Here is a 9,527-nt window from a genome sequence, read left to right as displayed (position 1 = left end):
TTATTAAAAAAATTAGTTCTGGCTCTAATCCTAGCTCAGGAGGCTGAGATCTGAGGTTAATTGAAAGCCACACCAGACAGGTTATTTTTGATAAACAACTCAGAAAGCTGGAAGTAGTGCTGTAGCTCCAAGTGTATATCCGCTATCCTTGAGAACAAAGAGCCTCAGGGATAGCTCCCGGGTCAAGCTCCAGGATCTGAAAAAAAAAAAAATTACTACTGGGTACTGCAATCCTAGCTATTTAGGAGAATGAAATCTGATGATTATGGTGGGAAGCCAGCTCAGATAAGAGTGTCTGTGAGACTTTTATCTCCAATTAACCACCAAAAAGCTGGAAGTTGTGCTGTGGTTCAAATAATGCAGTGCTAGACTTGAGCACAAAAGCTACGCCCCCAGGCCTTGAGTTCAAGCCCTAGGACCAACACAAACACACACACACACACACACACACACACACACACACACACACACACACACACACACACAGAGCTGTGCTGGCATGAGCTCTTCAGTCTTTTCTCCTTATGAGATTTTTTTCATTAATATTTACACAATATTTTATTATTTTCATTCAGGTGAAATCTTTCCTTAATTCTCTGAGTGGAGAAGAATTAGAGGCTCTAATATTTGAATTAGAACAACTCAGAAGCATTTTCCCTAGCAGAATTTTATGAGGAAGAGGAAGAAGAGAAAAAAGGTAATATGAAAATTCAGAATCGGAGTGGGAAGATGCAATGTATTTATTATTACTAGAGTATTTATTATTACTAGGGTATTTATTATTATTATTAATATTATTACTAGATTATTTATTATTACTAGAGTAATTTGTGTGTTTGTGTGTGTGCACGCACAATGCCTGTGCTGGTCCTGGGGCTTGAACTCAAGGTCTGCTTGCTGTCCCTGACCTTCTTTGCTTAAAGTTAGACCTTTAAGGACTTGAGCCACACCTCTACTTCCAGCTTATTTTTTGTGATTAGAGATAGGAGTCTCATGGAGTTTTCTTCCTAGGCTGGCTTCCAACTGTGATCCCGAGATCTCAGCTGCCTGAGTAGCAGTCTGACAAGGATAGCCACTGGCACCCTGCATCTCTCTCTTTTTTGCAGTGAGAATTTTCATGTAGAATTCTTTTTGCAACTTTCCCCCATCTAGGTGTTCAGACACGTCAGCCTCTTGCTTATGTCTTCTTTTTTTGTTCCCTGTCAGACTCCTCTTAGCATCCCTCATACTGATATTGTTCATACACCCCTGCCAGTGATTACAGTTAAAGATTGCTCTTTTCAGAGTTTGTCCTCAGTTTGGCTGATGTTTCTTTATATCTCTGGATACTTCATCTGTGCCTTGTGACTTGTGGGATCCTTAATCCCATCTTGAATTGAGGCAGAAAAGGTGGTAGTACCTAAAACATGAGTGACAATCTTCCCCCTCCCTGCCTCCACAATTTAAAGCCTGTATCTCTTAGAAAATATGAATGTTGAAGCTGCTCATTTTTTATAGTAATTAGGTAATGTGGCAGTTAGTATAAAATGTAATTTCTGGACAAATGAATCTTAAGGTTGTTTTATTTTAACATTTAATTAGATATATTTCTAAGACATATTATCTGCTAATTGGCTATTTTAAGAAAGTGGAATCCAATGAATTCAGTTTTGTCTTATTTTTTTAAGCTGGTCCTAGGACTTGAACTCAGGGCTTGGATGTTGCCCTAAGCTTTTTTGCTCATGGGTAGTGCTCTACCACTTGAACCACTGCACCACTTCTGGCTTCTTCTGAATAGTTCATTGGAGATAAGAATCTCACAGACTTTTCTGCCTGGGCTGGCTTTGAACCATGATCCTTAGATCTTAATTTCCTGAGTAGCTAGGATTACAAGCATGAGCCACCAGTGCCTAGCCCATTTGTAGTGTTTAAATGAACTATTTACTTTGCCATGGAATGACATTTTCACTCTGAAGTATACAAGTGGTCATAGAGACTAGAATTTTATTTGGTGAACATTTCTTAAAAGTGAATGAAATGAGCCTTTACCACGAGAAAAGCAACGATGTATGAGTCATGATACACATTGAAACTAAGTTTCAATTTTGTAGAATGTATTTATTGCTCTGTTGAGCTTTGTAGCTTCCCAGTGCTGTTTACAGACTATGCTGATGAAATCTGTGTTGATAATAACAGCTATATTCATTGATTTCAGGACAGTTGGTCAGCATTTGGAAGATTTGTGTGACTCAGTGTGAGTATTTTCCCATTATTTAATGTGTGATGTTAGCAAATCATGTACAGGCAAAAGAAAAGAAAAGACTAACTGATTTTAATTTAATACATCCAAGCAGAAAATCTTATGGTATAGCTTCAGGCTCATTGCTATGTATCTCATTACAACTAAATTTTAAGAGATGACCACTAGTTGAGTTTTAGTGTAATATTAAGGAGTATGCCAGCATTAGCTTTATTGATAATCTGAGAAGGCAACTAAAATACTTCTTCCTTTTCTAACTAAGTGACTTTGTAAGGTAGATTTTCTGCATATACTTGAAACAACATAACCCAACAGACAGTATAAAAGCAGATGAGAGAATACAGGTGTCTTTCATTAGGCTAAAGGATGAAGAGATTTATTAAAGATGTAAAACAATGGGACTATTCTGCTGAAATTTTACCTTTTTTGGAAAATACAGTTTTTTTTCAATAAGTGTATATTAATAAGTAGTGTTTCTTTTCTTTCTTTTTTTTTCTTTTTGGTGAGTTGTATGGAGTAAACTTTGGGCTTGGGTGCTGACCCTCAGCTCTTTAGCTCAGTGCTAGTATCCTACCACTTGAGCCACAGCACCACTTACAACTTTTTCTGCTTATGTGGTGCTCAGTAATTGAACTCAAGGCCTCATGCATACAAGACACTCTACCACTAAGCCACCTTCCCATCCCCAGTGTTTTTGTTCTTAAGTTTACAAAACTACCATAAGCACTTGAGTTCTAAATTTTCTTTTGTTTGGGTTGTGAAACTAGGACTCAATACCTGATGCTTTGCTCATTAGCTGAGTTCTACTTTTTAACATATCTGTCTGTTTCTCTCGTGTGTGTGTGTGCGTGCACATGCAAATGCATGTGTATCCCCTATTTTTTATTTAATTTATTTATTTTTGTGCCAGTCCTGGGGCTTGAATTCAGCACTTAGGCATTGATCCTGAGCTGTAGTCTACCACTTGAGTTATAGTTTTACTTCTGGGTTTTTTTTGTTTTGTTTTGTTTTGTTTTCTAAGTAGTTTATTGGAGATAAGAATCTCATTGACTTTCCTGCTCCAGCTAGCTTTTAATAGCAATCTATAGATCTCAGTCTCCTGAGTGTGTAGCTAGGATTACTGGTGACAGCCACCAGTTCCTGGCTCTACTAACATTTTTTTTTGTCGGTTGTGGGGCCTAAACTCTGGGTCTGGGCACTGTCCCTCAGCTCTTCAGCTCAAGGCTAGCGCTCTATCACTTGAGCCACAGTGCCACCTCTGGCTTTTTCTACTTATGTGGTGCCGAGGAATCGAACCCAGGACCTCATGTATGCAAGGTAAGCACTCTACCACTGAGCCACCTTACCTTTTTAATTAGCTCTTTGGGAGCTCTCAAAATTTAAGAGTATTAAGAGGTCCTGAGACTAGCATGTTTGAGAGCTGCCAGATGAAAATTTTCCAAATATTAGTGCTTTTAAAGATGGCTCTCTGTTTACTTCTTTGAACTGTCAGTGTGCTTGCCACTGATATCTCTAAACCTCATTTGATTTTTTTTTTTGTTGTTGTTGTTGGTTAATATTGTAAGGTCTGCTCCTGGATGGCGAGTAGACTCCACCCTCCTCACAGCAAAGTCTCCACCCAGTAACTGCATTACCTAGGCAACTGGGACACCTGGAAGAAGTCACATTTGCATCCACTGAGGTCATATCTGAATTTGATGTGGCCACACCTTTCTCTGCCCGTACCCTAGATAAGGCCTAGCCCAGGCCCAGACACTCTCTCTCTGCTCTCTCTCTGCTCTCTCTGCTCTTTTCTAGCTCTTTCCTCTCTCTTTCCTCTCTTTCCCAGCTCTCTCTCATTCCAAGGCCTTTCCCAGCCATGTGGAGTTCCAACCTTGCCTGGTCCCAGCAGGTCTACTATCCCTTACCTGAATAGCACGTGCATGGTGCTGTTCTTACTAGGCTATCTCTTTTTTTAAAACCTAACAAGTGAGATAAGTGTCCTATGGCTGTAACTACTCAGGAGGCTGAGATCTGAGGACCTCAGTTGGAAGCCAGCCCAGACAGAAAAGTCCTTGTGAGACTCTTATGTCCAATTAACCACTCAAAACCCAGAAGTGGTGCTATGGCACAAATGGTAGAGCACAAGGCTTGAGTACAAGAGGCCCAGGGACAGCACACAAGTCCTGAGTTCAAGCCCCACAACTGTCAAAAAATACAGAAAGGAAAAAAGTACTACCGGAAGCCAAGATGACTATCCAGACAGCTTGGTATTGGCATAAGAACAGACATCAGGACCAATGGAATAGAATTGAAATCCCAGAAATGAACCTACAGACCTATAGCCATCTAATCTTCGATAAGGAAGCTAAAACAATAGAATGGAAGAACGACAGCCTCTTCAGTAAATGGTGCTGGTAAAATTGGTTAACTACTTGTAGAAAACTAAAGCTAGATCCTTATATATCACCTTGCACCAGAATCAACTCCAAATGGGTCAAAGACCTCGAAGTCAAAGCAGACACTTTGAAAACATTACAGGATGGAATAGGAGAAACCCTAGGTCTCCTTGGCTCAGGCCGAAATTTTCTGAATAGAGACCCGGAAACACAACAAATCAAAGAAAGGTGGGACAAATGGGATTGCATGAAATTGCAGAGCTTCTGCATGGCAAAGGACATAGCTAGCAAGATCAATAGAAAGCCCACGGATTGGGAGAAGATCTTCACTAGCCATTGAACAGACAAGGGTCTCATATCTAAAATATACTTGGAACTCAAAAAATTAAATCCCCCAACAACAAATCTGCAAAGAAAAAACTGCCCAATAAACAAGTGGGCTAAAGACTTAAAGAGAAACTTCTCTGAAGAAGAAAGAAGGATGGCCAACAGACACATGAAGAAATGCTCAGCCTCCCTAGCCATAAAAGAATTGCAAACCAAAACAACATTGAGATACCACCTCACTCCAGTTAGAATGGCAAAAATCAAGAACTCTAACAACAACAGATGCTGGAGGGGATGTGGACAGAAAGGAACCTTACTTCATTGTTGGTGGGAATGTAAACTTGTTCAACCACTTTGGAAAGCAGTATGGAGGTTCCTCAAAAGACTTCAGATAGAACTCCCCTATGACCCAGCAATCCCATTTTTGGGCATTTACCCAAATGTTTACAAACAAGACCACACTAAAGCTACCAGCACAACTATGTTTATTGCAGCATTATTTACCATAGCTAAGATATGGAACCAACCCAGATGCCCCTCAGTAGATGAATGGATCAAGAAAATGTGGTATATATACACAATGGAATTCTATGCCTCCATCAGAAAGATGACATTGCCCCATTTGTTAGGAAATGGAAAAACGTGGAAAACATTATATTAAGTGAAGTAAGCCAGGCCCAAAGAAACATAGGTCCCATGGTTTCCCTTATTTGCAATATCTAGTATATATATATGAGTCAAGCGGAATAGGTCAGATAATGTGATGTTATGAAAATGAATCCTTAGATATGTATTTTAATGTTTTTTTCCTTTCATGCATTTGTTTCTAACGCATTTATAAGATTATCTCTTTGTAGCTTTGTATGTCCCTCCCCCACAGTATAACCCTGCTTTCACTATATTTGATGTCAGTATAACTTGTGTAGGAGATGGGAAAAAACAAGTCGTTTAAGGATACAGGTAGACCTGTTGCAACAATGAGAAGTACAAGTTGTCATGTGGAAAATGAGCTTTACAATGTTGGTGGGGGGGCAAGCCGGGAGGATTGGGTGGGCGGTTGCGGGGGGAGGCTGGGAAGGGATGTGTAATGTAAACAAAGAGGAGGCTGCAATGCTTGATAAGAAATGTACGCATTAACCTGCCCATGTAATTGTAACCCCTCTGTACAGTGTGTTCACAAAAAATAAAAATAAAATAAAAGAAAGAAAGAAAGAAAAAAAAAAGAAAGTTGAGAGCCAAGGTTCAAAGCCATCCTAGGCATGAAAATCAATGAGACGTTTTTCACCAATTAACCAGCAACAGGTGGGAAGCAGTAGAGCTCTACCCTTGAGTAAAACTCAAGTTTTAGCCCAGGAGCAGCATAAATGAAAAGAATTCTCATTTACTTTCCTGCCCAGGCTGGATTCAAACCACAAATGCTCAGATTTCAGCTATTTGAGGAGGTAGGATTATAGGTGTGAACCATATTTTTAAAATCTTGAATTGGCTCTAATATTTTTGTCCTTCTTTTCACTTAATTTATTATTCTTTTTCTCTTTTTCACAAGTTTGGGTCATCCAGCTTATTATTAGGGCTGGCCACTCTTTCTGGGTTTTTGTTTTGAAGTTTTTTTGTGGATTTTTGTCCCAACCTGCAGGATGTCAACGAGGGCGATGAACCTAAACGAGAAGGAATGAAGGGACAAGAGACATGAAGAATGACAGCAAGACAGGGATTCTGATCAAGCTGCAAATTTTTATTTTTCACACAGGGGTATTTATATGCTTGGAATAAGGAAGCTTTTAAATTGGCCATTAAGGAAGCTTTTTCATTGGCCATAGCAGCTGCAGGATGTTTGCGTAGGGCAGGGTGAAAGGGTGGTCATTAGCAGCTGCAGGATATTTGCATAAGGCAGGATGAAAGGGTCGGATTTCTGAGAGTGGTTCTGTAAACTCAGCCACAAGATGTTCCAGTGAGATAGTCAAGCCTATCTTCATGTTGAGAGACTCCTTTTGGCTCCCAACAGATTCTTTTTTTTTGAGCTTTTTATAGTACTTGAACTCCAGGCCTGGTCATTATTCCTAATTTTTTCTCAAGACTAGTAGGCTTCCCACCTCAAGACAGTTCAAATTGTGGCTCTTTATGTATTTTTCTTTCTTTCTGCATTTATTTTAGGTGATGCTCTTATGGCTTGTACTCAGGACTTGGGCATTTTTGCCGAGTTTTTGTTGTTGCTGTATTTTTTTTTCTTCATTGCTGGTCCAAGGGCTTGAACATAGGGCCTGAACTTTTGCTAGTCATAAAATCAGGGCAGAGCCACTGTGTCTGAGGTTTTTCCCTTTTCTTTCTCAAGACTAGCAGTCTCTATGGCTTGAGCCACAGATAAAGTTCTGGCTTTATTTATTTATTTATTTTCATTTTTGTTGCTAGGGCTTCAACTCATGACATGGCCACTCTTCTGAGGCTTGAAGTCAGGGCAGGGCCACTGTGAATGAAGCATTTTTTGTATTGTTTGTTCTCAAGGCTAGCATACTTTAACAGCTTGAGCAACAGCTGCATGAATGGCTTTGTTTATATAATGTTCTCTACCACCCCCACCAGGCAAAAGTTGTAAAGTTCATTTTTTGAAATAATTTCTTGTACATCTCATTGTTGCAATAGGTCTAGCTGTATCCCTATTTAAACAATTTGTTTTTTCCCTTCACCTTCACAAATTACGCCAACATCAAATACAGTGAAAATGGGGGAGTTATTTATTTATTTGGTTCTGGTCCTAGGGCTGGAACACAGGAAGTGGTGACTGTTCCTAAACCTGAAATCAGGGCAAGGTCACTGTGCTGGAGTCTCTCCCATGTCCTGAGCAAGGCTGGCAGGCTCTAAAACTTAAGCCACATTTTAACATCTGGCTTTGTAAAACAAATTTGGTGATTCATAAGGGATAAGTTTCTTATGGAGGAGCTGGGAAATGGCTCAGTGGTAAAGTGCTTGCCTTGAGCTGAAGAGCTAAGGGACACCATCCAGAGCTGGAGTTCAGGCCCCACAACCCATAAAACAGAAAAAAGAAAAGAAAAAAAAAGCTGAGTGCCAGTGGCTTACGCCTGTAATCCTAGCTACTCAGGAGGGTGAGATCTGAGGATTGCAGTTCAAAGCCAGACTGGGAAGGAAAGTCCATGAGACAATTATCTCCACTAAATCACCAGAAAACCAGAAGTGGCCCTGTGGCTCAAGTGGTAGAGCACTAGCCTTGAGCTGAAGAGCTTAGGGACAGTGTGCAGGCCGAGTTCAAGCCCCATGACCAACCCCAAAAAAAGAAAGATTCTCATGGGAAGACAGGGACATTAGCCAGGCTCTAAAATCAGAGGATGGTGGTTCAAAGCCAGCCAGGGCAGGAAAGTTGTTGAGACTCTCATCTCCAATTAATCACCAAGAGCTTGGAAGTAGAATAGTTCTAGTCTTGTGCAAAACAGCACAAGTTCAGGCCCCAGGACTAGCACACATAAAACCAAGTGTCATGGAGCTTCCTGCCCATGTTGACTATGAACCACAATCCTAAAATTTCAGCTTCCACAGTAGCTAGGATTATAGGCATGAGCCACTACTTAAAAATATTTCATTGACTTCTCTCTTCTTCTTCTTCTTTGTGTGTGTGTGTGTGTGTGTGTGTGTGTGTGTGTGTGTGTGTGTGTGTGTGTGTGTGTGTGTGTCCGTCCTGGTGCTGGTTCTAGACCCTTGAACTCTGGAGCCTAGCCACAGTCTCTGAATTTGTTTTTCTTTTATTTTTAATGCTGTTTCTAGGCTTTGTATTCAGGGCCTAGTCCTTGTCCCTGAGTCATTCTTTTGTTGCTGGTGGTGGTGGTCCTAGGGCTTGAACATAGGGCCTGGTCACTTCCTGGGTTTGAAACCAGGGCAGGGCCACTGTGTATGAGGGATTTTGTTGTTCATTTTCCCTCAAAGCAAGCAGTCTCTGTGGCTTGAGCCACACAGATCAACTTCTGGCTTCTTTTACTTTTTTGGCAGTTCATGGAAGATAAAAATCTCATAGAAGATAAGAGTACTGTATCAGCACCTGAAATCTGAGGATTGGGGTTGAAAGCCCAGGCAGGTAAGTCCATAAAACTTATCTCCATTTCATCCCCCAAAGAAAGGAAGTGGTAGAATGCTACCTTTAAGAAAAAAAAATTCTATTTCAACCCCTGGGTTCAACACCCACACCTGATACATACTCACAAATTCCTAAGGGACTTTTCTGCCTGGGTTGCCTTGGAACCCAGATCTTCAAGTTCTGTCTTTTGTGTAGCTTGAGCTCCAGGTATAAACCAGCAATTCTCTTGGCTTTTGTGCTCATCTTCCACTCTGATTTTTATTTGTGTATTTGTATTTAATTGATTAATTAGTAGTAGTCCTACCTGGGCCTGGTCACTGTTATTTTGCTTTTTCATTCAAGGCTGTTGCTTTACCACTTGATCCACAGCTCTACTTCTGGCATTTTTGCTGGTTAGTTGGAGATCAGAGCCTCATGGAATTTCCTGCCCAGGTGGGCTTTTAACCACCATCCTGAGATTTCATGCTCCTAACTGGCATTACATGTCAGCCACCAAAAAGTG

At 40.5% G+C, this 9,527-nt stretch overlaps 1 long non-coding RNA gene across 3 annotated transcripts in view; it reads left to right on the top strand.

Moving 5' to 3' along the window:
- Positions 1-517: 517 nt before the first annotated feature.
- Positions 518-9,527, top strand: part of LOC138809078 (uncharacterized) — a 29,957-nt gene continuing 20,947 nt past the window's right edge. Inside the window, exons 1-4 of one of the 3 annotated variants that reach the window (XR_011366697.1) lie at positions 518-697; positions 2,195-2,233; positions 6,581-6,696; positions 8,941-9,025. This is a non-coding gene — a long non-coding RNA (uncharacterized lncRNA). The remainder of the gene's footprint in view (positions 698-2,194; positions 2,234-6,580; positions 6,697-8,940; positions 9,026-9,527) is intronic. The other 2 variants (XR_011366698.1, XR_011366696.1) reach the window with 2 other exon arrangements.

This window comes from Dipodomys merriami, unplaced genomic scaffold, assembly GCF_024711535.1.
Source record: "Dipodomys merriami isolate MVZ:Mamm:240054 unplaced genomic scaffold, mDipMer1.0.p SCAF_481, whole genome shotgun sequence".
Classification (NCBI taxonomy): Eukaryota; Metazoa; Chordata; class Mammalia; order Rodentia; family Heteromyidae; genus Dipodomys; species Dipodomys merriami.
Note: the sequence above shows the minus strand (reverse complement) of the source record. Positions and strands in the feature narration are given on the sequence as shown.